The sequence below is a fragment of the Halichoerus grypus genome, chromosome 14, assembly GCF_964656455.1.
Source record: "Halichoerus grypus chromosome 14, mHalGry1.hap1.1, whole genome shotgun sequence".
NCBI lineage: Eukaryota > Metazoa > Chordata > Mammalia > Carnivora > Phocidae > Halichoerus > Halichoerus grypus.
The window spans coordinates 46126478-46154462 of record NC_135725.1 but is presented as its reverse complement, the minus strand read 5'-3'; the positions used below and the strand labels follow the sequence as shown (position 1 = coordinate 46154462).

General features: G+C 42.3%; 1 long non-coding RNA gene and 1 other non-coding gene across 5 annotated transcripts in view; both read right to left on the bottom strand.

Annotated features, from left to right (window-relative positions):
- Positions 1-27985, bottom strand: part of LOC118529696 (uncharacterized) — a 406664-nt gene that overhangs the window by 282593 nt on the left and 96086 nt on the right. The window lies entirely within an intron of this gene.
- LOC118529750 (small nucleolar RNA SNORA70) lies at positions 6564-6697 on the bottom strand. Its single transcript, XR_004914276.1, has one exon. It is a non-coding gene; the product is annotated as a small nucleolar RNA SNORA70 (small nucleolar RNA).

Genomic DNA, 27985 nt, shown 5'->3' with positions numbered 1-27985 from the left:
ATATGTTTTGATATCCAGAAACTATTTCCTAACTGTGGGTTTTGTATCCATTATCTAGTGCCACAATAACACTGCATAACAAACCACCACAAACCACACAACAAACATTTATTACTCCTGCCTCCAAAAGGTGTGTTCAGAAGCTTTGCTGCTCTTGGTTCAGCTAAGTAATTCTGCTGGTCTTGGTTGGACTTGCTAATGTGTGGGAGGATCGTCTGGTTGTTGACTGATCTAGGATCGTCTCCGCTGGGGTGACAGGTGACTTAGCTTTGTTTTGTGTGTGTTTCATCTTCCAGCAGACTAACCCAGACATGTTCTCATGGCTATGGCAGAATACAAGAACAAGTGGGAACTGAAACACTTCTCAGGTCTCTACTTGCAACACATTTGTTAATCAGATGGGCCAAAAAGCAGGTCACAGAGCTAAGTCCAGAGTAGTGCTGAAAGAGTGCTACAATGTAACACGGCAATAGGCAAGGGTAGGGTGCTCATTAAAGGCTTGTTTTGCCTTCCATTTCCTTATACTCCTGTCCAATCAGATCAGGAAAACCACTTGCTGATTCATATTACCGACTCAGGACCCTGTGTCAAGCCAAGATTTTATTGAATATACACTCTAGGATTTGGTTTATTTGTTTGTTTTAATGGAATCTGTAGGGTACTTTTCTTTCTTTTCCCCACTAGGCCAAAAAGTAGCAAAAGAAAACATTCATTTTTAATACTGGATATCTGAACATTTCATGTCATAATCCCTAGGATGACTTATAGCTCCTATTGGGACCAGTCTTCATCCCATGGTATTATGCTAGTCTCAACAAATGAATTTCACACACAAGGAATAATACTCAAATAGCTACTTATTAGAGTTGAATGCTTTTCTCATAAAACTTGCAAAATATAAAATGAGCTTTCCTACTGGAGGTAGACTCTAGGGAGATTTCCTGTGTTAGTTATTTGATATTTTCCTCTCAAATAAAAAAAAAAAAACTGTATTTCCTTTCTGAAGGCATTTCCTAACAAAGCACAGAATTACTATTGCCATTTCTTGAGGAGGAAAATTATTTTCACTTGCGTGAAACTTCTCAGATGATGTCTTGGTCAAAAGGGAAGTATGAAGTCCTATTATCAGTTAACACTTCAATTAGTGACTTTATGGGAGGGTTCCTGGACAGCAGCAATGATTTCAGAATGGGCCCTTCCACTTTATTTTTTTTTTTTTTTTTTTTTTTTTAAGATTTTATTTATTTGCGAGAGAGAGAATGAGAGACAGAGAGCATGAGAGGGGGGAGGGTCAGAGGGAGAAGCAGACTCCCTGCCGAGCAGGGAGCCCGATGCGGGACTCGATCCTGGGACTCCAGGATCATGACCTGAGCCGAAGGCAGTCGCTTAACCGACTGAGCCACCCAGGCGCCCCTGGCCCTTCCACTTTAAGAGCGAAACCACAACCTCCTGAGTCCCCCTGCAATATAGGAGCTACTTGGGCATATGTATGATTGAGCACGGAGGGAGGGTGGGGCGATGACAGGGGGCAGAGTCCTTGTCCACAGTCTAGCTTGCAGTTGCTTTTGGCCCATCATTTGTGCTAAACAAGGTCAGGTGGGTAATTCATCATAAAGATGTATGAAGGTATGTAATGGTGGGATCCTGGTGTTGCACAGAGCCCCTTCCACTCTTCCCCATATTTGTCACTGACCTCACACCCTTGCACAAAACTTGGACTCTGAGGTCAGACAGCCTTGCGTTAGTATTTTAACTAGACCATTCACAAGCTCTGTGACCTTGAAAATTTTAAACCATTTCTGTGAACTTGAGGCCACTCACATGTAAAGTAAGAATATGTTTCTTACCTGTGCGGCGATGCCTGACCTATAGGAAGTCACTAAATAGGACTTTCCTACCTTAACCACTGTATCTCCTGTCCCTCTCTTTCTGTTCCAACCTCCCCCCTCTCTCCATTCTGGTCCTCTTGTCCCATCTTCACCTCAAGCCTCGCAGGCATTGCTGATCCCAGGAAAAGAGACACTAACAGTAGCTAGGTCTTGGATTTGACGCTGGAAGTTTCTATCACCGTCTCTGCAGAAAAGCAGAAATGTGCTGAAGTGAAGAGACACCTGAAGAAAGGAAGAGGGAGCAGAGAGTTTCATCCTAAGAAGAGGGGGAAGTGTGGAATTTTTAGTTTTTCACAGGCTGGAAACCCAGGCTTTCCAGGGAGAGAGGGAGAGAGACTGACCTTACTTTGATTTTCATGGAAATTATCATTTGACTTTGATCTTGAGAGAATGTCACTGAGCCAAATGTTGAGGTTTAGGTTTTTTTGGGGGGGGGGGATTTTGGGGGAGGGTGTGGAGGCTGTGAGAAAGAAGAGATTAAAAAAAAGGGAGGAGATTTCATTCTGAGAGGGATGTGTGTGTGTGTGTGTGTGTGTGTGTGTAGCCATGTGGGGCAGGGGATGGGGTGGATGCAGGAACAAGGAAGTCCCTTTTCTTCTCTGCCATACGGAATTCAGGTTTTTTTTTTTTTTTTTTAAGATTTTATTTATTTATCTGACAGAGACAGCAGAAAGGGAACACAAGCAGGGGGAGTGGGAGAGGGAGAGGGAGAAGCAGACTCCCCACTGAGCAGGGAGCCCCACTCGGGACTCGATCCCAGGACCCTGGGATCATGACCTGAGCCAAAAGCAGACGCTTAACGACTGAGCCACCCAGGCACCCCAGGAATTCAGGTTTAAAGCAGGAAAAGGCTTAAGAGAAACTGAAAGAATACTTAATTCCCTCAGTTCCACGCTAGTTAAAAACACAGGAAAGAAACATGGAACTGAAGAATGTCTAGTATAACAAGCACTGTAAACCTTTTATTATCATATTTGTGGCTTCTGGGGTAGGACTTTAATACCATCTTTTAAGATGTTGCTCACTTAAAGCAATTGTGTTTAATTTTAAATAAAAAAAACCTCTCCCAAGTATTTCTTTTCTCCCTTCAGTTAATTTTCCATTTAAGTATATGATTTCCATGCTGAAGAAACTCATGCCCTGAGAGGAATGCATACTTTTAAGTATTTGCACACTTGAAGAGCTCTATTAATTATGTAAAAACAACATGAAGATAAAAAGCAGTGCATTGTAGGGGCAGGGATCCCTGCAAAAGTCCTGGGTCACAGCTGGTCACAACTGGCTGTGTGACCTTGGGTGAAGTCCTTGACTTCTCTGAGCCTTAACTCCTTCGTGTGGATTACATCAAGGGTAAAGGTCCTTTCAGCTCTCAAAGTTCTTATAACTAGTCTTGAGGTGACTATAACCTCTAAAGCAAAGTTAATATGACATATAAGAAAGCCATCCACTTCTTAGAGACTGTGGAGCTTAATTGTATAAGCAAATTAACTTCTCCAAACTCCAATGTCCTCATCTATAAAATGGAAATTACAGTAGCATCTCTCCTTCTAGGCTTGTTTTGAGGTTTACATGAGAAAATGTTTGTGAAGAGCTTAGCATAGTGACTGGCATTTAGGAAGTGCCCCAAGAATGAAGGTTAAACAAGAAAAAAAAAAAAAAAAAAAAAACAAGAGAAGCTGCTGTGCTTCTTCAGAGCCTCAGGGTCCAATCACTCCCTGCCTCCCCATTTTGGCACTGTGGGGTCCCCAGTGTTTAAAGGAACAGCGTAAAGCAGAGTTAGCAAAACAAAGATGAGGAGGAAGAAGATGATAATAGCTCGCCAGGCTCTGTTCAAAGTGCTTTATCTGTATGAACTCATTTAATCCTCAAACCAACCCCAGGAGGTAGATAAAATTATCATCCCTATTTTATAGACCAGGAATTTTGAGGCACAGAGAGGTTAAGTGATTTGCTCAATGCCCACACAGCTCCTACAGATCACCCTCAGTGAAGCTGAAAATTGACACTGTCCCTAACATATCTGGAAAAAACAACAGAAAATTACTGGTAGTCTAGCCTTTTTGGTTTTTCGTGGATGCTCAAAAAGTTGGCTGATTAAATAATGTATAAGCCCGAGTTAGCCCCCAAAGTTCCACGCCTGGATCTAGCAGTTTCTTCCCACCTGGTGCTAATGAACATGCAAAAGAAGATCTCAACATTTGTCTAATGACGTTAACTAATGCTGCCCCCTGCATGGTGATTATGAGTGGAGCTGTGCTGTGGCTTCAGCAAGCAGGTGGTAGAAATTCTTAATGAAGATTGCATACAGATTATAGCATTTTGGTGTATTTTACGGTGAAATTGCCAAGGGTTCAAAACCTTTTCCAATTGGCTCCCTTATCCTCAGCACAAATAGGGGGGCTTGATGTAAAGAACTAGAAGCATGGGATGAACTGAATATAAATTGCATTAGAGCTACCCCCACGTTAGAGGACCAACTCAGAATGCTAATGAATAAAGCTTCTGTGATGCTCTTTATGAAAGGAAATCTACAGGAGGCAAAATATGGACTCAGAAGACCAATTCTGACTAAATCTACTGGGGTAGATGGAGACATTTTTGTATTGAGGAATGAGAAGTTTGCTAAGAATTAGGAGCTATTTATACCTAGTTGTATGTGTAAGTGGATAAGTGGACAAGTGAACTTGTTGAAGGATTGGATGTGTTTAAGAAAGATAAAGAAAGTGGTGAATTGCTTCCTATACTGTGAGGAGAAATTTATTCATGCTAATGCTGGCAGATGAACTATTATTGAAAAATGGTTTAATAACAGTGGACCAACCTAGGATTTATTCCAGGGAAATAGAATGAGGATGAATAATTCTTATTCTGTTCTGCTTTGTATGCTTCACAAGGTCATGCTAAGTGTATATGTTAATTTTTTTCACCCATGGTTGCAGCAAGCGTATTCAAATTCAATTAAATATATATTTCCTAAATACAAAAACAAGGCAAGTAGAAATGAAAAACCTACCTCACTTTTTGGGAAAATTTCCAGGCTAAAGAAGGAAAAGTTGCCTCATAGTAATTTCAAAAGCCTTAAGATTTTTGGTTATAGTCCTTTCTGTTCAGTATCTCAGGGTTGACTATATATATATTTTTTGTTTATGATTTGAATTTCTCTTGAATGGCAAATACTAATTTCTTATAGTTTGAGATATTATCCAAGAGATATTAATGGCTCTGAGGATGCTGAAATGCTCTTTGTATTCATACTTACTCATCATTGAACAAGGCTGCCTTTTCATTTGGAGCAAAAGAAGTTAATTTATACACCGTTATTATATGCACACAAATGCTATTATGGGCATGCACACACAGGGGTCCAACTCTATTCTTAATTATTCATGCTAGTGGAAGGGAGGCAGAGACAACACAGAGCTATACGCAATCCAAAACCCTTAAATATTTTAGTTTAGAATGTCCTGCTTGACTTTCCTTTGGAACTGGAAAACTTACCAAATGATATAGGAATATTTAAGTATTTAATAGGCACCTGCTGTATACAGATTTCTAAGTACCAGGGGACCTTATGAGGTATAAAAGAAATACCTCGTAAATAATTTGCCAAGAGATCAAGTCACTCAAAAGGAGGGATAAACTTAGAGTTGTGATGTTATCTAGAGAGAGAAAAAGGCAACTCATAACAAGGAATTGTAGGAGTAAAATTGTGGTTTCAAGGCAGGAAAGTACAAAGCAAGATTTTGGAGTGAAATCTGTCTTGACTCCAGAGTTGAAGGGACTAGTGGCTATAGTTTTAAGGAATGGAAAAGCATTCCAGATCTCCAGAAAATTGCAGAGAGAAAAGCCTAAGTCAAGTCACCACATTCTGGCTTCAGGATGAGTTGTGGTAAGTGACTTGCCAGATCACAGTGTGTCAGTGGCAGAATAGAGGCTAAAATTCCTGTTTTCTGATCCCTCATTCAGTAAAGGGATAGGGTCCTGGTCTCCTATAATTGGATTAAGTTGCATTTCTCCATGGAACCATTTTAATAGCTATTTTGACTATAGCCACATAAGACACAACAGGTTAAATCAGTTTCACTGACTTGAGTAACTGGGGTTGAAAACTACAGGCACACACCAAGCCAGCCAATGTTCAGTCACACTAAACAATTTGTTCTTCATCGCACTCCCCTTGCATATTTTCTTCAGAGCTGGCATTCAGCTGGAATGCATCAATATGATGGTACAAGTTGTTAAAAAAATTTTTTTTGACAGGAAGTAGGATTTATCGGTGGGCATGAATAAGAAGGGAGTAGGGCCGAGGTTCTCATGAGTGCAGAGCCTGCCATTTGTCCAGGGGGCCATGACTAGGAATATATTTGACCCCACAGCCATTGGGGATAAGCTGCTTTTCAGCCACCTTGTCTCCAAATTCATCCACATTAAACTTAGGGAAGCCCTGCTTCTTGGAAATGTGGATCTTCTGGCAGTCAGGGAACTTGAACTTGGCCCTGCATAGAGCCTCAATCACATGCTCCTTGTTCTGCAGGTGGGTACAGATGGACATGAAGACTTGGCGAACATGGATCCTGGCCACTGCACCCTGGTGCTTTCCAAAGGCACCCCACATAACTGTTTGGAGCCTGGATTGGGGATAGCATGAGGTCAGACATCAATGTCTGCTGAAAAGGTTGTCTCCAAGATCTCTTGGGGCAACCCATTCAATCAACAGGCTGCATACACTATCAAGGAGACTACCGTTTGTAGCCATTGTGCACTGGGCCCCCATGCGGAAAGACACAAGTTATTAAAGTAGAAAACACTTTTGTTCCAGTTGGGAAATAGTCACATCTTTGATGGCCCAAATGCTCTTAACCACCTCAAGATCCACTCAGACATCCCCTTAGTCTCCATAATTCAGTAAGCAAAGGGGAACAGTCAGAGCCCTTGAAGACCCTGCTTGGGTGCCACAGCCAGCAGCTGTTCTGATCGGCGGGTGCCGGCGCCACCATTCACTCTGGCTGGTCAGCGCTGGGACCGACATTTATTCTGATGGGTCAGTACCAAGGGTGTGTCAGTGGTTAAGAATTGTATTAGGCCTACGTTTTCCCTTCTGTGTTTTTGTTCACAGTGTTCCTTCTGCCTTGAATCATCTCTTTCACCTCTTCACCTTGTACCTCATGTATGTCACAGAGAACTAGCTTCCACAACTGTGGGAGTTGGTGAAGCAGTCTCTAGAAGACTGTCATCTGAGCCTGGAGCTTAAATCCACGTGGCAGGCAGTCAGGAAGGCTGGCACCCCAGGCACAAGGAACGATCAAAACCTAGTCTGCTCTTGCCTCTCACCTTGGTGAGGAGACTATTCCTCAGAAGCCAAAGCCCGTTATCACAGAGCTCAATGTACATGCCTGGCCCAGAAGTCAGGAAAGCTAAAGGAGGATGCAGGGCAAGGTAGAGCAATCACAGGCTCAGTGCTGCCTCACACCAACAAGTTAGCAGATCAGCAGTGACATGTGTGCACTACAAAATGGCTGCTGCTTCCGAATCTCCCTCGTGCCTCACCCTAAACCAAAACATAGAAGAAAGGGAATTCTGGGGAATGTAGTTCAGCCTAGCCAAGTTGACACATGACAAAGCCATCACACCTTGGTGTCAAGGCTTAAGTCAAGTGCCATCTCTTACTTCTATCCCCCTTTCTTTTGGTCAAGCTGGAAGTTCTCATTCCCTCCTCCGCGTCCCCAAAGCCCTCTCGCAAAACCACATGGGTGGCATTTCACATGCACCCAGCACTTTCACTGTTAGTCTGCGCATAGTATTTCTACCACTAGACTATAGGCTCCTCGAAGTGAGGATCTGAAGGTAGTTACACTGCCCGACAAGTAGCAAGGAGTTCATAAACATTCATGGAATGAATGAGGGAATGAATGAATGAATAATGAACTAACTGACCTGACACTGAGATGCTGTGGGAAGCAAGATTCCAGGGCAGTATATTCACGATCTATTCCTACCTACCTACCATCCCCAAAACTTAGCAGCTTGAAACAACAGTTAGCATCTCACGGTTTCTGAGAGTTTTGAATCCGGGAGCTGCTTAGCTGGGTCGTTCTGGCTCAGCATCTCTGGTAAAGTCATAGTCAAACTATTGGCTGTGGCTGTAGTCATTTGAAGGGGCTGCAGGATTCAGTTTCCAATCTCACCTACGTGGCTATTGACAGGAGGGCTTTACTTCCTCATCACATGGGCCTCTCCGTGGGGCTACTCCCAACATGGCAGCTGGCTTCTCCCAGAGCAAGGAATGCAGAAGAGAGAGGCGGTGCCACACTGCCTTTTATGACCGACTCTGAGTCCTACACTGAGACTTCTACCTTATCTTCTTAGTTAGAAGTGAGTCACTAAGTACAGCCCACACTCAACAGGAGGAGTGTTTACACAGAGTGTGAATACCATGAGGTTTTGATCATTAGAGGCCATCTTAAAGGCTGCCTCACACAAGTGGGAAAAAGGAAGGCTTTAGGCAGGAGACCATGCAATAGCGTTCTTTAGCTGAACTCAAAAAATTAAACTCACTCCCCACTACTTGGTGTGTAGAGTCATGGTTTTTTTTGTTTTGTTTTGTTTTTCCTTTTTTTTTGGTAAAGTCTACTCAAACTGAAAGAAGGCCTCTAATGTCAAGCCAAAGATTGGATTTTGTGGAAATACTTTCAAAGAAGAATGAGGAGAGGGAATCCAATTTGGATCTAACCTTTCTTTACAAAAATGATTTCCTTTGCTGCAGCCAAGTTTGATTTGGCCTCTAGAGAATACTGATGAGCAAAATAAAGAGCAGTTTTGATTACACACACACACACACACAAAATCCTGAGTTTGTCTTGTCAAAATAAATACTGTAACCTAGTCTACAGGGTTCCAGGACAATAATAGATGTATTTGTCGAAGAGCTAATAAAGCCAATAATTTATTGAGCACTTCCTAAGCATCAGGTATTGTGGTAAGGGCTTTACGTGTATATGATTACACTTAATTCTCAAAAAATCACATGAGGTAGGTATTGCTATTCCTTCAATTTTTTACAGGTGAGTAAATGAAGCTTAGAGAGATGACATGATTTAGAAGTTTAGAGACATTACTTACCTAAGCTCACACAGCTGGCTAGTGCCAGGGCCAGAACTCGATTTTTTTTTTTTTTAAGTAGTCTCTATGCCCAGCATGGAGCGCAAAGCGGGGCTTGAACTCATGACCTTGAGATCAAGACCTGAGCTGAGATCAAGAATCAAACACTTACCTAACTGAGCCATCCAGGCACCCTGGCACTCTTCATTTTTGAATGCCTCATCAAACTGCTATCATCATACTTCTGAGAGATACTAGGTACCAGTGTAGGTGCCTATGTTCATGTTTGCCATTCTCAATAACCTTTGAGGTAGGTATTATTATCCCCATTTTGTGGATGAGAAACTAAAGTTCAAAGAAGAGGTCACTTGATTTAGCCCACACAGTTAACATAACAGCAGCCTGGGATTCAAGCCCCACCCTGTGTGAATGAATCACAAGTCTGTACCCCTTCTATCACCTTTATTACCTTCTAGCTCAGTGGTTTTCAAACTGGCAGATCAGAACTTAGGAGTGCATGTGAGGTCAATTAAGTGTGTCCCAACCAGCACTTAAAATACTGAAGTAGATATTTCTATTTTTAATGTTTTGAGGAACCTCCATACTGTTTTCCAGTGGTTGCACTAATTTACATTCCCACCAACAGTGCACAAGGGTTCCTTTTTCTCCACATCCTCACCAACACTTGTGATTTCTGGTCTTTGATTCTAGTCATCCTGACACATGTAAGGTGTTATCTCATTGCGGTTTTGATTGGATTTTCTCCAATGATTCGCGATGTTGAGTGTCTTTTCATGTGTCTGTTGGCCATCTGTGTGTCTTTTTTGGAAAAATGTCTATTCAGGTCCTCTGTCCATTTTTAATCAGATTATGTGGGGGTTTTTGACATTGAGTTGTACAAGTTATGTATTTTAGATATTAACCCCTTATTGAATATATCTTTGCAAATATCTTCTCCCATTCAGTAGGTTGTCTTTTTGTTTTGTTGATAGTTTCCTTTGCTGTACAGAAGCTTTTTATTGTGATGAAGTCCCAATAGTTTATTCTTGCTTTTGTTTCCCTTGCCTTAGGAGACATAGCTAGAAAAATGTTGCTACAGCTGATGTCAAAGAAATAGCTGCCTATGTTCTCTTCTAGGAGTTTCATGGCTTCAGGTCTCACATTTAGGTCTTTAATCCATCTTGAGTTTATTTTTGTATATAGTGTAAGAAAGTAAAACAGAATGGAGGTTCCTCAACAAATTAAAAATAGAAGTATCAGGGTGCCTGGGTTGCTCAGTCAGTTAAGCATCTGCCTTTGGCTCAGCTCACGATACCAGGGTCCTGGGATCGAGCCCCACATCAGGCTCCCTGCTTAGCGGGGAGCCTGCTTCTCCCTCTCCGTCTTCCACTCCCCCTGCTTATGCTCTCTCGCTCTCAAATAAATAAATAAAATATTAAAAAATAATAGAAGTACCATATGATCTGGTAATTCCACTACTGGGTATTTACCCAAAGAAAATGAAAACCTTAATTTGAAAAGATATATGCACCCCTATGTTTATTGCAGCATTATCTACAAAAGCCAAGATATGGAAGAAACCCAAGTGTCCACTGATAGATGACTGGATAAAAAAAGATGTGGTACACACACACACACACACACAGGAATATTATGCAGCCATAAAAAGAATGAAATCTTGTCATTTGCAACAGCATGGATAGGCCTAGAGGGTATAATGCTAAGTGAAATAAGTCAGACAGAGACAAATGCCATATGATTTCGTTCATTATGTGGAATCTAAAAAGCAAAACAAATGAATAAACAAGCCAAAAGCAGAATTAGACTTATAGATACAGAGAGCAAACTGATGGCTGCCAGAGAGGAGGGAACTGGGGGGCTGGGAAAATAGGTGACGGGGAGTGGGAAACACAGGCTTCCAGTTATGGAAAGACTAAGTTACAGGGATAAAAGTTACAGCATAGGGAATAGAGTCAATGATACTATGATGGTATTGCATGGTGACCGATGGGAGCTACACCTGTGGTGAGCACAGCATCGTGTACTGAGTTGTTGACTCACTGTTGTACACCTGAAACTAATGTAACATTGTGTGCCAACTAAGAAAAATACTGGAGTAGAATAGAATGGAAGGGAAGGAGAAGTGAGACACATAGTAACAGTAAGCGTTGCTTAATGAAAGTTTTATTTCAGTTATGTATGTATGTATGTGTAATTGTGTGATTGTGCCTGTGTGAGATTGTGTGTGCATGATTGTGAGATTGTATGTGTGTATGATTATGTGTGTGTGCATTTCTTACTTTGGTTGCATCAAAAGCATTGGAAAGTCTCTGCCCTAGTCACTCCATCTATTTTTTTTAAAGATTTTGTTTATTTATTTGAGAGCAAGAGCACAAGCAGGGGACGGGGCGGAGGGAGAGGGAGAAGCAGGCTCCCTGCTGAGCAGGGATCTTGACACAGGGCTCAATCCCAGGACCCTGAGATCATGACCTGAGCTGAAGGCAGACACTTAACTGATTGAGCCACCCAGGTGCCCCTCCTCCATCTATTCCTAAGGTCACTGCCAACAGGTAAGTGTCCAGGTTTTAATGATAGCTTACCCTCTAGACACACTTTCCTCTGGCCCTAAGCACCTAGAAAAGGGTAGTTACAATTCTTGTTCCACTTCCTAGTGTCCTTTCTACTAAAATAAAATTATTAAAGACAACCATATGCAATCGGTTAACTTGATCTCAACTTACCAGCTGTGGGACCTTTGTGGAGTGACTTGACTTTTCTAAAGGTAGCCTCCCTGAATTTTACTTTTCCCATCCTTAAAGTTGGGTAATTATGTTCTCACTTACATTGATTGACTGAGATGACGTGAACTTCTTAGCATAGTGCCTAACACAACAATCATTAAATGAGCACCAGCTATTAAGTTATCTACAAAGACTGGAGGAGTCTTAATTGAGTCTCATGTTTGTTTAAGGAAATAAAAGGGTAAGGAGGGAAATGTATTCTTTTCCAGCCTTGAACCCTCCAACTCCATGACAACAAATTAACATAAGTAGGTCTACATCCTTTCAGTTCATTTATTTAGCAAATACTTATTGAATGCCTACTGTGTGCCAGATACTGGGCTCATTTACAATAACATAAGGGTTTTTAAAGGTGAAATCCAAATTTATAGATGCTTCTTAAAGTTGGGGTATATCAGAAGAGCGGAGTGATAAATCACTTTGGCACCTTATTTTACGATTGTAGACAAGAGTGATCATCACTGAACTCTTACATGTAAGCTCTGTCAAATGAACTTGAGCGATAATAGCCTCATTTTTTAAAGCTATGTCCACATGGCATCTGATTGATTGAATCTGAGGTCCCCACTTTCCATTTTTATAGCTTAGTCCCTTCCTTTACATGCCACAATCAGGAGGATTGATTTTCCTTGTACATTGTCTTTTCTTCTCTCCAATTCCCAGGTCCCTCTTTTTCTCTTCTATACCCTCCCCTGACCACAGACTCTCCTCTTGTGTTCTGCCAATTATCTCCAGCCCTGAGCTAGGGGACCCACATTCTTTTCCTTACACATTTCCAATGAGAGGTAGATGAGCAAGAATTGAAATGTGAGTCTTAGGGGAAAAGAGCCACAGTGAAAGGACACTGGCTTCTAATTTTTTTGGCGCTCACCACACAAAAATTGCCTTTCCAGGCTTAAGGTGCTTGTGTGTGACTTACCACTCTTTCCCAAAGGCTCACATACAAAAGCAGAGCCTCGAAACTGTTGGTTGATTCTCACTGAACATAAAAATGATGACATTTTAGCCCGTATTCACTATTAAAAAGTCACAAGCAGTGATGTCTACACTTGTGTGCCCCTTTAACCTGGACAAAATATTTTCACCCACATTTCCTTTTATTTCACACACTTATCTGATGCCTCCAGTGCCTCATAAAGCCAGTAAGAATAAGGATTATTTGATGTTACAAGAAACCTCTCTGTGAAGTAGACAAAACAAGTATTTTATCCTCATTTTTCAGACAAGGAAATTGAAGCTTAGAGAGATTGTGTCTTGCCCAACGTCACTTAGCTCCTAAAGGGCAGGGGATAATACTGGAGTCGGAGACTTGGGGCAGCCGGCCCTTATCGATCAGTGCCTGAGGCTCAGACACATCCAGTTTACCATCACTGGGGTGCAACTGCACCACTTCCCACAGATTCGGGTCTCAGAAGTCCTCAGCGGTAGAGCTCAGGCCTCAGGCAGCTCCAAAATGGTGGAGAAACAGCAACCTCTGGGCAGACTTTTCAGGGAAGCTTTGCTAATTTGCAGCAGCTGGATACTGTTCCTTGTTAATATTTCTCAGCATGATGGCCACATCATTCCACTGTGGGGACACAGACTCAGCTCCTAAAGTCTATCTAGTTAAAGCACCTGGATCCCAGTCTTTCAATGGCTTTGAGAGAACCTAAAAGACCTGCTCTTGAGCCTAGCAGGCTTCTAGGCAAGATGCCCTTCCCCCATCGGGATGTACTGCTAGGCAGTCAGGCACGATGAGGTCCTCAAGAACCCTATACCACGACTCCTCCTCCATCAGTCACAGACAGCAGCCTTGGAAAGCCAGGGACTCCAGAGCTCAAGTATCAGGACCTTGACAAGGTGGACTAAGAAAAGGCCAGGATGCCCTTCCCTGCTGGGACACTATGGCACTGACAGTGTGAACAAGGTCCCAGTGATGAAGGCCAGAGCTGCCCAGGCCATCAGGTGTCTGATCACAGAACAGACCTAGAGGAGCATTAAGGGTTTTGAGCAAAAAGCAGGGCTCTCCCAACTGAACTAGCCAGGCGCCCCCGTACTGCTTTAAAGTCAGACTAAATAATCTTAGCAGTGATATGGGGGGGGGGGGGGACTTCATTACCTACTTTCATAGCTTTAAAACTAAACAAGAACTTTGATCATTGCTTATTAGGTAAATGATATTTATGTTGGTCCACAACCTAGGCTTTTTTTTTTCCTTTTTTTTTATTATGTTGTTAATCACGGCACATTACATCATTAGTTTTTGATGTAGTGTTCCATGATTCATTGTTTGCATATAACACCCAGTGCTCCATTCAGTATGTGCACTCTTCAATACCCATCACCAGGCTAACCCATGCCCCCCGTCCCCTCTAGAACCCTCAGTTTGTTTCTCAGAGTCCATAGTCTCTCATGGCTCCTCTCCCCCTCCGATTTCCCCTCCTTCATTTTTCCCTTCCTGTTATCTTCTTCTTCTTCTTCTTTTTTTAACATATAATGTATTATTTGTTTCAGAGGTACAGGTCTGTGATTCAACAGTCTTACACAATTCACAGCGCTCACCATAGCACATACATAGCACATCCCCAATGTCTATCACCCAGGCACCCCATCCCTCCCACCCCCCACCACTCCAGCAACCCTCAGTTTGTTTCCTGAGATTAAGAATTCCTCATATCAGTGAGGACATATGATACATATCTTTCTCTGATTGACTTATTTCACTCAGCATAATACCCTCCAGTTCCATCCATGTCGTTGCAAATGGCAAGATTTCATTCCTTTTGATGGCTGCATAATATTCCATTGTATATATACACCACCTCTTCTTTATCCATTCACCTGTCGATGGGCATCTTGGCTCTTTCCATAGTTTGGCTATTGTGGACATTGCTGCTATAAACATCGGGGTGCATGTACCCCTTCGGATCCCTACATTTGTATCTTTGTGGTAAATACCCAGTAGTGCAATTGCTGGATTGTATGGTAGCTCTATTTTCAACTTTTTGAGGAACCTCCATACTGTTTTCCAGAGTGGCTGCACCAGCTTGCATTCCCACCAACAGTGTAGGAGGGTTCCCCTTTCTAGCATCCCCGCCAACATCTGTCATTTCCTGACTTGTTAATTTTAGCCATTCTCACTGGTGTGAGGTGATATCTCATTGAGGTTTTGATTTGAATTTCCCTGATGCAGAGCGATGTTGAGCACTTTTTCATGCGTCTGTTGGCCATTTGGATGTCTTCTTTGGAAAAATGTCTGTTCATGTCTTCTGTCCATTTCTTGATTGGATCATTTGTTCTTTGGGTGTTGAGTTTAATAAGTTCTTTATAGATTTTGGATACTAGCCCTTTATCTGATATGTCATTTGCAAATATCTTCTCCCATTCTGTTGGTTGTCTTTTGGTTTTGTTGACTGTTTCTTTTGCTGTGCAAAAGCTTTTTATCTTGATGAAGTCCCAAAAGTTCATTTTTGCCCTTGCTTCCCTTGCCTTTGGTGATGTTTCTAGGAAGAATTTGCTGCAGCTGAGGTCAAAGAGGTCGCTGCCTGTGTTTGCCTTTGGGATTTTAGGCTTTTTGATTCCCTTACTGCTGCCAATTCCCCTAAAAAGCATTGGCAAGTCATAGAGATGTTCACTGACTAGTTTTGGCAATTTTGGCCCTCTTGACCCTGTGCTTCTGTATAAAATAAGATTTGGTTGCATTGCTTCCTCCAAAGAAGGGGTTGGAAAGCCCAAGGAATCATTTCATAATTCTTACAACCAGAAGCTGATATAATATGGACTCTCTACGGGCGCCTGGGTGGTTCAGCGGGTTAAGTGTCTGACTTGATTTTGGCTCAGGTCATGACCTCAGGGTCGGGGGAATGAGCCTGGTGTTGGGCTCCCAGCTCACCATGGAGACTGCTTGAGATTCTCTCTCTCCCTCTCCCTCTGCCCCTGCACCCCCCCGCAACCTCCTGCTCACACATACTCTCTCTCTCTCAAATCAAATCAATCAATCTTTAAAAAAAAATGGAATCTATAGAATCCCAATATAAGAGTGAAGAAGTCTGGTAGAAAATGCTGTTTTATTGCCTAATGCATACATAGTCCTGCTGAAGTTGCAAAACTCAATGATTTCCGAACTTTCTCAGGGGAAAAGACATGCCAATTTTCCCAGGACTGCCCATGTTTAGGCCTATTTTCCCAACATTACTAAAATTTATATCAAACAGAAAGGACTTAGATAAGCCAAGACAATTTTGTTAAAGAAGACTGGAAGAGTTACACTACCTAATTTCCAGATTTATCACAAAACTACAGTAATCAAGATACCGTGATATTGGTGTAAGGATACACATTTAAATAATCTGGAAATAAACCCTTCATTTAGAATCAATTAATTGTTGACAAAGGAGTCAAGACGATTCAATGGAAAAAGGATGGTCTTTTTTTAAAAAACAGATTTATTTATTTGAAAAGGAGAGAGAGAGAGCACACGTGCACGAGCACACATGAGTCGAGGGAGGGGCAGAGGGAGAGGAAGAGAGAATTTCAAGCAGGCTCCACACCCAATACAGGAGCCCGATTCGGGGTTCAATTTCATGACCCTGAGATCATGACCTGAGCCAAAATCAAGCCGGATGCTTAACCAACTGAGCCACCCAGGCACCCCAAGAGTAGTTTTGGTTGTTTTTTTGTAAACTATGCTGGGTACTAAATATATGCATAAAAAAAAAAAATGAACCTTGACTCTTACACACCACACATTACACAAAAATTAACTTAAACTGTCTACACAAAAATTAACTCAAGCTGTGTCATAGAACTAAGAATTAAAACTATTAAAATTCTAGAGAAAAAAATGAGAAAAAATCTTTGTGACATTGAGATTCCTAAATAGGACACAAACTCAAACCATGAGAAAAAAATTGGTAAATTAGAAATTCTTCCCTGTCAAAAGACACTTAAAAAAAAAGCTAAATCACATATTTAAAAAGTAAAAAACAAAATACATAAGTAACTGTGACAACTTAATAAGAAAAACAACACAATTTTAAAGAACTGAGTGAAAGATTTGGACACTTCCCAGAGTTATATGAATGAATTCCCATTTTGGTCAAGGCTCTCCATGAGGAAGTGATATTTCCTGGTGATACCCATCAAAGGCCTCAGGGAGGAGCCCTTTGCCTGCTCTTCAGCAATGAGTGAGCCCAATCAGGGAACTCAACTGGGGGCCAACCATTCCACTTAGTAATCTTCTGACTTTGCTTTGGAATATAGGTTTCCTGTGGTCACCAAGTCTCTTATGCAAAAATCTTGTTGGCCCTAGACAGATTTTGTAATAACCACAACCTCATAGGCCCTAGGAGGTTTTGATCTATTTTTCACTTCCTCTTTTCATGGTGCTTAAATTTTCCAACCTAGTAATCAAGAAACACAGTCTGAACCACAACCTGATGAGACCCAAACTTCATAGATAATCCCCATCTCCATGTCATTCCTCTCTCTTCCACTAAAATACGAGCTTCATGAGGCTGTATATTACCAGAGAGCAAATGGCTTAAACAAAATAGAAGTTTTTTATAATAGTAATAATAATAATAGCAAGCCTTACATAGCACTACATCAACCTGTTCACTTATATTAACTGATATAATCCTCACAACAACCCTATCAGGGAGGTATTATTAATATCCCCCAGGTACAGATGAAAAAACTGAGTCACAGAGAGTTTTAATAATTTGCCCAAAGTGATACAAGCTAATTAAGTCACAGATTTGGATATAAACTCAGGCTCTGGCTCCAAAATCTATGCTTTTAACCACTACACCCATGTTTTTCAACTTCTAATGTGTATACAAATTTTTGGGAGGAGGATTTTTTTTTTAATGCTGATTATATGTAATTCAGCATGCCTGAGGTGGAACCAGAGATTCTGCATTTCTAATACGCTCCCTGGTGCTGCTGCTGATCTGACCACACTTGGATTCACAAGGCACTGCGCTAAACCACCTCTCTTCTGAACAGCCGGTTTACACCGGTGGGCAGTCCAGAAGTGTGGGGTGGTTCCATTCCACAAGGTGGTCTAAGGATCCAGGTGCCTTCTTTACCTCATCCACTAGAGACTGCCCTCATCTACATGGTCAAAAATGTACCGCCACATCCACACTGCTGCGTTTGGGAAGAAAGAGAAAGTGGAGAGCAATTAGCTTCCTTAAAGGCATGATCAGAAGTGACACATCACTTCTGCGCTGCCCATCAGCCAGATTTAGTCAAGGCGTAAATACCAAAGCTGCAAGGAAGGCCAGTAAATGTTGTCTCCAACTGGACAGCCACTCAGCGAAAACTCAGGAGGTCCTATTACTAAAATAAGACTTTGAAAATGGATGTGGATTATTGAGACAACTAACAGTCTCTGCCCCAGTGTATTTAAAAGCCTTCGATTGTTTCATCACCTCTTGTTCTGCTTTCTTCTTAGAGTGATCTAATCCATCCTCTTCCATTTCCCTCCACGTTCTGCTGACCTGCACACAAGTTCCTTTGTGTCCAGAAAAACCCATTTCATCACGAAGTCATCTCCCCTAATTTGATGCCTCCAGAGCTCTGTTTAAGTGGAAAGGGACAGTCCATAATGCTTGCATACCCTAAAGATCATAGCTTAGGATGAATACATGAAGGTTTTAAACATATGCATTCCCCCTATCTTGCTTTAGCCCTATTTCTTTAGTGGCCCATCTACTTGCAATCTCTACGTGAACCTGAAGGAAACTCCATAGAGGAGGAAATGCTGTCCTTGCGTTGATTCATTTTGATGAATTTGTCCTCTTCTTCTCTATCTGGAAATGTTAATAAGCAGCTTCTTCGTTTCTTATCTCTATTATAACTGGAGAAGTCGTGAATATTGTGAAGGTAATTTATTCCAAGCAGATGTGATTGGAACCAAGTTTGGGCAAAGACTGGGAGGCTGCCTTCATTTTTATTGGAACATCTTAGCCTCAACCCGGCAACTTGGAGACCTTTGGATTAGGCAACTCACACAATGCACGTATCCTGCCGGCAGTCACGGATGAGTTGGCTGGTAGTAAAGAAAGCAGTGAAGAGCCACGGTAGCTTGAATCCGTCCAGTCACTTGTGCAGGTTATAAGCAAGGGCTTAGGATGGGGCGCCTGGGTGGCTCAGTCGGTTAAGCGTCTGCCTTCGGCTCAGGTCATGATCCTGGAGTCCTGGGATCCAGCCCCGCGTCGGGAGCCTGCTTCTCCCTCTCCCTCTGCTGCTCCCCCTGCTTGTGCTCTCACTCTTGCTCTCTCAAATAAAATTTTAAAGGAAAAAAGAAAAGAAAGAAAGGGCTTAGGAGTCCTGCATAGCACTCTGGAACCTGGATCTTCTTGAAAGAAATTTATCTTCACAGTTGGGAAATATAGTTGAGACGACTGCTTTGTTTACAACTTTTGACTTAAGCACAAAAGCAAGAGCTACCCCAAGGAAGAACAAGACGCACGTTGGGGTCCAGCAGGATAATCATTGTTGCTGTGGCCTGGCACCAACATCTATCAACTTTGGGCTTCTGAAATAGGTCAGTCTACAGTATCTACGGAATGCAATTTATTGAAATAAATTGAACACATCCACTTTTTTGGGGCAGTCGAAATGCAGTCTCCCTTTTAGATGGGCCCAGGAGTCATCTCTGATAACCGATTTTCAAAAGATGGCACCTGGCTGTGTATCGACAGAGGCTGTAGCTTTTGAATGGGCCCCGGCGGACAGCATGGCCAATCCATTTGTTTTAGCTTTCTCCATAATCAGCGAGTATCACTGCAGGCTCAGTTGGTCAGGCTGATTGATTGTAAAGACAGCCAAAATGAACAGCTCGACCAGCTCACAATCTGATTTCCCCGCCATGTATTGACCCAGTCCAAGTTACATATGTTACAGTATTTGCAAAGCTGTCACTGTTTTAAAACACTTACTGGGGACTTGCTCCCGACAGGGGCTTTAGGAGAATTCATTAAAACTAGAAACCAACTCACCTTGGCCTGTTGGAGCTTTGCAGATTTTCTCAGGTGGGGAGAGGGAGGCAGCGTTGTAGAGATCTCCACACTGACACAAACACAGCAGTAACAACAGTGACAACACAGCGCTGAGAATGCTCTTTGATGTGCTGACCTGGGCAGTCACTGGGCGAATGAAAGCAGATAGAGGACAACCTTGGATTCTGCGTGTGAGTGTGTGCGTGTTTGCTTTGTTTTTGTGGATTTCAAGCTGCCTTTATTTTTGAAACCGCCGGATGTGGGGAGTGGAGACGGAACCCCTGGGCCCTTTCTTATCCAAGAAGAGGAAGGGCTAGCATCGGCTGGTGGAGGTGGGGACTGGTCCTTAAAGCACAGGTTGTCTCGTGAACTCAGGGGATGGCCTGGTCTGTCTGGAAGCTGCGTTTCAGACCCCTTCGCTGACTTACAGTTAGGGCAAGACGGGTTGTTTGAAATTGTGGAGCCAGCGGTTTGCTTTCATTTGTCTTTAAAGGCGTCCGTTGAATTCAGGATAGATCAGAGAGATTTCTCATTGCACTAAATAAACTTCTAACGATACTGATGGAGCTCCTCAGATGGGACACAATGGGAATGTGGGCCAGTAAATCACTGAGCACACTTGGTGGAAATTATGATACTCTAGTCACCCGTGGCTAAATGAAGAGCAGAGGTTTAATGAGTTTACCAGGTTAAAAATGAGCCTGTGTCAGGCAGGACTCAGACTCATTAATTAGGACTCCACTCAAACCATCGAGCAGTTTTACTCACCAGCAGTACTCAAGTTTGCGGGAGGCAGGAGAGACTTGGTGATGGTTTGCTTGGGGTCAGTTATGAACCACTAATGAGGGTTAAGAGGGGGCGGCAGGGGGGCGCCTGGGTGGCTCAGTCGTTAAGCGTCTGCCTTCGGCTCAGGACATGATCCCAGGGTCCTGGGATCGAGCCCCGCATCGGGCTCCCTGCTCCGCGGGAAGCCTGCTTCTCCCTCTCCCACTCCCCCTGCTTGTGTTCCCTCTCTCGCTGTGTCTCCCTCTGTCAAATAAATAAATAAAATCTTTAAAAAAAAAAAAAAAAAAAGAGGGGGCGGCAGGTATCAAGACCACGTTAGCCAACTTTCACCACTGACCACAAGAAACATGAAATTCCAAAGTCCTCGCATTTCCCAGTTGAACGTGACTGAGACCCCAAAGTGGCAGTCTTCCTCCACTGCTTCTGGGGAGGGTGCCCAGACCCTGGACAATCCCGAAAATGCCCAGCTACTTCCAAAGCTGCAGCTGGTGTGGGATGGGAACTTGGCGGTCTCCATTGGAAGAGACGGACTTCCCTTAGTGCCCAAGTCCCTGAGGGATGTATGCCCCAAACCAGTCTGTCCATACAGTAATGTGAAGAGACCTCCATTTCAACAATCAGCGGTTCATTGAGCGTTAGGAACTCGGACTGGGGGCTTTGGAGAACTATTGGCTGCCTCATACCATGAGATCTTTTTGAACCTCCATCTCTTCATGTCCAAAAAAAGGTGATAATAACACCTAACACAAAGCTGTGTTGTGGGGATTCCACGTAATGATCAGGGTAAGGTGCTTAGTGCCTGGCATTTACTAACCGCTCCCCAAACCAAGGTGTTTGCTGTGGTCCGCCCTCGACAACAAGGTGAAAAATCGCTCCTTTTCACTTCTAGTTTTAACCATATAAAGCAATGAACATGGAAAAGAAAAAAGGACACATAGATCTAAAATGTTTGGGGAGTTTAGTCTGGTGAGCAGCTGTAGGGACTGAGGAACAGTTCTCACGTGAAGGGAGTCCATGTCCACAGACTTGCTTTGCTTTCTCCTGCTCGCTCTCTCTGATGGTCTCCCTTCCTCCCCCCCGCAACTTTCTCTTCGCATCCCCCCTCCCGCCCCCATCTCTCCACCTGTTTTTGTACTGGAAGAGCCTGGTGCTGCTAGTGTTTTCTTATAAAGCAGAGGCATCTTGTTCCCGATTCAGAGAAATTGCAAATAAAATTGCCACAGCCGAGTCTGCAATTTAATGTCTTTTATGCTTGTCCGTGACGACTCAATGCTGTGTTGAACATACTAATCTTCTGATTTGGTGTCCTTATTCTTTAATTCAAAGAGAAACAGCTGAGTTAGATGTATACGATTTGACTTATCAGGACCACTCTGTATGTACAAAAGGGACATGTGTGGAGGAAGCCCCATCCATGGAGAGAATACTGAGGGGACAAGCTGGGGTGGATCAAACAGAAATTGGACAATCTTTTTCTCCAAATGGAAATCTGACTAAACGACTAAGTCCAGCACCTCAGAATGGTCGTTTTCCCCTATAACTACAATACACACACACACACACACCATACACACACACGTGTACATATGTAACCTATCATATATATTACGGTCACACACACCTAGAAGCCGATTAATGAGAGCAAATATAAATGAAATAGGACTTCTAGCTCCTCCAGCCTCTTGCCACCCACACCTGTGCATTCTCCCAGAGTGAACATCATGCCTCATGGTCCAAAAGAAATAAAGGGACACTGAAACTTGACAGCAGCGTTGTTGGGGTTTTTTTTTGAAGTCATTTTTGTATTCCCAATTTCTAGCTCAGTGTCTTACACCAAGTAGAATCTCAACATATTTTTGATGAATGAATAAAGGGTCAAGTTGTAGTAGCTTTCAAATATCAGTGAATAAAACAGGCTAAGTAACTTTCTTAAAGCTTTTTAAATAAAAGGGAGCAGTACTTTTCTTACTTGAGATAATGACAAAACTGCGCAGTGTTGGAGATAATACCATTCTGCGTCTCGGGTCAGCCCCCAAAAATGTACAGATGCAAATGTAGATACAGATATAGATACAGATATATTTTTATCTATATATGAATATATAGATATCTCAGCAGAGAATTATCTACAAAATGTCCTACTTGACGTTTTCAGAGGAGAGGCACAAATGCACTCTCAAGGTTTCTTTCAGAAAGATCCTTGCAAGCAACTAATCGTGGGTTTTGGGCAGTTGCTGGGCTCAAAAGCACTGTATATACTCTAAAACAATAAAGAAATGGCTTGAGTTGTAGGGAAAAAAAAAGAATTAATGAAAAGGGACATAAGAGATATAATGAAAATAAACAGTTCTTCCTCTTCCTACTTCCCTCCTGGGAACAAGTTATGAAAGATAGCTGGAATCGTAGACTCTGGAATAAAATTCTTCTAGGGTAGAAAGTAATTAGGGTGAGCACACGAAAGCCCAGGTTTAATTGTTCCTTTCAATACAGTAACAGAAGCCATTCATTATACAACTTTAAATGAGTGTCCCATTAATGGAGTATACCTCCAATAGAACCCCATAAATTAATATTTTTATATATCCTATAATTATTTTGTGAGTAGCACACTTGTTGTGCATTATAGCTAGAGGCAGGTGTTAAGAGCATTAATCAGGTTAAGGTCATCATTTAAAATACACGATTGTTGCTACCCCATTTAAGCTTTTAAAAAATATTTTAATATTCCAAGACCCTCATAAAGATGACCGATAATTTATTAAGCTTCTGGGGAAAAAAACAAAAAACAAAAAAACAAACACCTACTTCTAGTTCTAATTCAATGTCTCAGGTTGATTTCTAGATTTCTCTAGAAAGCTCCTTTGGGGCCCTTCTTTAGAGGCGACCAGTGGAAGAGACCGAGAATTTTCTTTCCAGGTTCACATTTCTGTTGGTTTTCCCAGTGCCTGGAGGTTACACCGTCAACATCTAGGACAATCACTGTCCCAGTTATGACAGCACGATAGAAGAAGAGAAGCTTCACCTTCTCTTAGGTCTAAATGCTTCTCAGGATTAAGTAGGGATTTTGTGACACAGATGACATCTTCCTGGGCACAGTGCCATATGGACCTAAATGGTGGCCTCAGGACACTTAAGCAATCTGGTTATAAATATCTTCTTACTTCTAAATACTCAGCTGACAAGGTGATTGTGTTAGCCAGGGTAAATTAAAAACACAATATGCCATTTAACCATGTTAAGCTGTCCTTTTCTTTCCCCTAAGAAATTCCCATATTCTTTCACAATTGATATAAATGTGCCCCCGGCCTGGATTGTGAGTGCAGATGCAGTTTCCTTTCAAACTCGTCCTCCAGGAAATGTGGCCTGGATAGCACCTGGCTCCAAAGCCCGAGTCAGCCACTGACCCTCCAGGTGACCTTGGGCAAGTTATTTAACCTCTCTGCACCTTTGTGGCCTCCTCTATAAAAAGGCGATGGTAACAGCATCCGTATCTTTGAGATTCGGCGGGAGGGTCGGAGCTGGTATTTGTGATGTGCTCAGCAGCAACTCGGTCACATATAAAGGCCACAGCAGTGTTCACTGCTATTTTTTCCCTAGCTCTGCTGCTGAAAATTAAGATATTTACTTTTACGGAATTTTAGTTTCTCAGAGGGTTGACAGAATGAGATAAAACATGTGTAAGGCTTAGAAAACTATTCAGTGTTCTATGAAGGCTAGCAAAATGCCAACTGAGGTAAAGAATGATACGTAAATAAAACAAGGTAAGTTTTTTTTAAGGTGCTAAATTATTTTTTGTTTTAAATCCCTAAATTTTCATTTTATCTTTTGAGAGAAATTCCTGTAAACATATATATACATGCGTGTGCAAACACATACACACGGCCACAAAGTATCCCTTGTGGGATTAAACTTCCCAGTAATGACTCCTTATTAGTACTTTGTCGTATTTATCATGTGTTTTATGGGACAGAAACAGACCTTCATGGCAGGTATATTCATCCAATATCTTGTTCTATACAATATCCTTAATTTTTATTAAAACAAAAGTATTTATCATGTACTTGTGATAAGTACAGAATTACAAATGCCATACAATGGGCATTTTAGCCCAGATGGGTTTAGAATAGAAAAAGCCGTCCTTCCTTTTCACAACACAGCTCACCCTTTCAAACACACACACACACACACACACACACACACACACACTCCCAATCCTCTACAAAATCTGGTAAATAAATCTGGTGGCGTTCTAAAGCAGGTGTTGTGGTTTTCTGGGGGGAAAAGGGGAGCAAGAGGAGTCTGGGTAGCCTGAACACAGGATCCTTCTATACTACAGTGGTCCATAAAGTAGACCTTAAGACAGAGAAACAAGTTAAAACCAGACAAAATGGAGGCTTTATGGGGCTGTGCCATCAAGCCTGGAGTCAGCTCATCAACACTGAAGATGCTGATGAATCAGAAAATCAGGGAAGAAGGCTTCAAGTTTCAGTCTCCCAGGACGGGTTGGCCTCAGAGATTTATTCTCAGATCTTTTTTATTTGTCTCTGCTGCATAGTAAAACTTGGGTGGGCAAAATTCTCTCCATTCCAGGGACCCTGTATAGACTGCTGTAGGATTTTATGGGACTGATACTCTGCTTTTTTAGAGGGCCATTTATGCCCAGTGTCTTTCCTCTTCTCAGCCAGTGTACATCAGTCTCTAAATCTTCCTCCCCCACCTTTGAAAATTTATGGCAGCTTTCAGCCAGGCTTGGCTTAAAGCCATTGACCTCTGTGGCCTACGTTATTGACCAGAACACAGCATCTTCTGCCCACATAATATATGTCTCTTTATCTCCCTGAAAGGAAAGGAAATGACTCTTGGAATGGCCAGGAACACAATAAAAATGAGAGAGGCTTTCTCGTTTGTTTTTTGTTTTTTTTTTTTTTTGTCAGTGGCATTTGGCTTTACAAAAAGTCACACTGGGATTTGGGTGTGTGCTAGGCAGTGCTTTGAACAGGGCATTGAGAGAGCACCCTTGGGAGCATGCATTGTAGGACACAAGGCCTGTCCCAAATAAAATCACCATTTTCTAAGTTCTCACCTTGAGTGGGAGTGAATGAATAGCTCTAGGTCAGCAAGTCCTCAGAACTGAATCTATCGACACCTTGACGTGGTGAGCCCACAGGGACGCTCGTGAAAAATGCAGCAGGGTTCACAGATCCTGCCTGCCCTCTGGGTCACAGGGCCACAGAAGACAGGAGCTCGAAGAGCCAGAAGCATCATCTTGTTCAAGCTGCTAACTCTGCAAATAAAGAAACTGAGGCCCCGTGAGAAGATGCCATTTCTCCAAGGTCACAGAGCACACAGGTGCTAGACACGGAGTCCGCCACGAATGTGTGAAGCAGTGTAGGACCTGGTCCTTAAAAGTACCCCCCCAACGAGTAAAAAAAAAATCTTCCACAAAATAAAGACCTAAAATTCCGTATAGTAGCAAGGGGTATACAAAGCAGTCAGCAAAAGCCTCTTGCGAACGTTCCCCCCTTCGGGTATTATTTCCCGATATATATAAACCCCATACTCGAGAATCCTCAGCTGCCCTGAAAACACAGTACCAGATGCCTCTCACTCTCTCCTTCAGACAGGAGCTGGGAGCAGCGTTGAGAAATACCCTAAAGGAAAACCATGCAAAAGTGGCACTTACAGCTTTGCAACCTTGGAGGAGTTTCTTACCCTTGAAGCCTTCATTTCCCATGGGTACAGTGGGGATGGGAGCGCCACCCTACCCAGGGGTGTTATGAGAAGTGGGAAAGCAGGCAGAGACGAGCATACAATCAAGTCAAGCACTTTTGGCAAAGCCTGGGGTTAAGAAAAACGTGTTGGAGTTTTGTGCTACCGCAGAACGCTCTAGACAAGCTAGAGCATTTTATCTGAGTATGCCTGGAGGACTTGGGCACAAGTCGTGATTTTTAGCATGGCTATCACTAACTAAGAGTTGGCTATTTATGTTCTATCTACAGCATTAGTTCTCAGGTTTATATACATATATATATATTTTATTTTTTAAAGATTTGGGAGAGAGAGAGTGAGATGGCACGGGGGTGGACAGAGGGAGAAGGAGAGAGAGAGAATCCTCAAGCAGGCTCCCTGCTGAGTGTGGAGCCCCATGGGGCTCAATCCCACAACCCTGAGATCACGACCTGAGCAGAAATCAAGAGTCGGTTGCTCGATTGAGCCGCCCAGGTTCCCCAGTTCTCAGATAGGTTTAAAGGATAGAACACCAATGTGGTTCCATACTCCTTGCAGAACACCAGGATATGTTACTATACTCCATTCGATTACATAAACTAGAACCCAGACACAGGATTACTAGCAGAAGGCATATACTATCGATTTATTTATATGATCTACCGTAAGCAGTCATGTCCCTGAAAAAAATATGACCAGCCACAGCAGACACCTAACATGTTTTCCCATTTCCCATTACCATTTGATCACTGCTTGTTCCTAAGTTTTATAAGTCGTCTCAGGGAGACAAGCTGTAGCAAATGCTAAAGTTTGAAGTAAAATCTGTGGAGGGAAAACTTTGAAATTAGAAAACTGTACCTGGTGACTTTTTTCCCCCCGAGAAATTTAGAGAAGACATGATTGTTGAATTTTAGTGATTAAAAAAAAACAACAACAGGGCGCCTGGGTGGCTCAGTTGGTTAAGCGACTGCCTTCGGCTCAGGTCATGATCCTGGAGTCCCGGGATCGAGTCCCACATCGGGCTCCCTGCTCGGCAGGGAGTCTGCTTCTTCCTCTGACCCTCCTCCCTCTCATGCTCTGTCTCTCATTCTCTCTCTCGCAAGTAAGTAAAACCTTAAAAATAAATAAAAAATAAAAAAACAACAACAACAAACTCAGCCCAGCTTACAGAACACCAAGGATCCATGGGACAATTTAAGAACCAATGCACTAGAGGGTTAAACCAGGAGAAGTCATACTTCCTGCTCATTTAAGTATCAAAATAAGGGAAAGAGGCCCAGAAACTTGGTCAGGGTGAGTTTTTAGTGTCTTGTCTAATCAATATTTAATACCATGAAGCAAAATAAAACTATTTCAGGGTCTATAGTTAATGCTTTAAGACATTTTAATAAGCCATACTTCTATTCAGGACCATGAAATTTCTCCTAAAACTGAAAATGTCAAAGTACTAGGAACATTAATAGTAGCCTTAAAACCATGTGCATATAAGTCAAGTCGACCTCAAAATATTTCTATCCTGTTTAGAATCTTTCAGTTTTCTCAGATTTTCTTTCAAAAAAAATAGCATATTAAAAGCCTAACATTCAGCCCTAAAATTTGAGTCTCTGTTTTTAAAAATGGTTGTCCAACAGTAGAGAATTGGCTGAATAACCCAAATATGTACCAAAATGATGGGTTATGCAGACTTTAAAAAAAT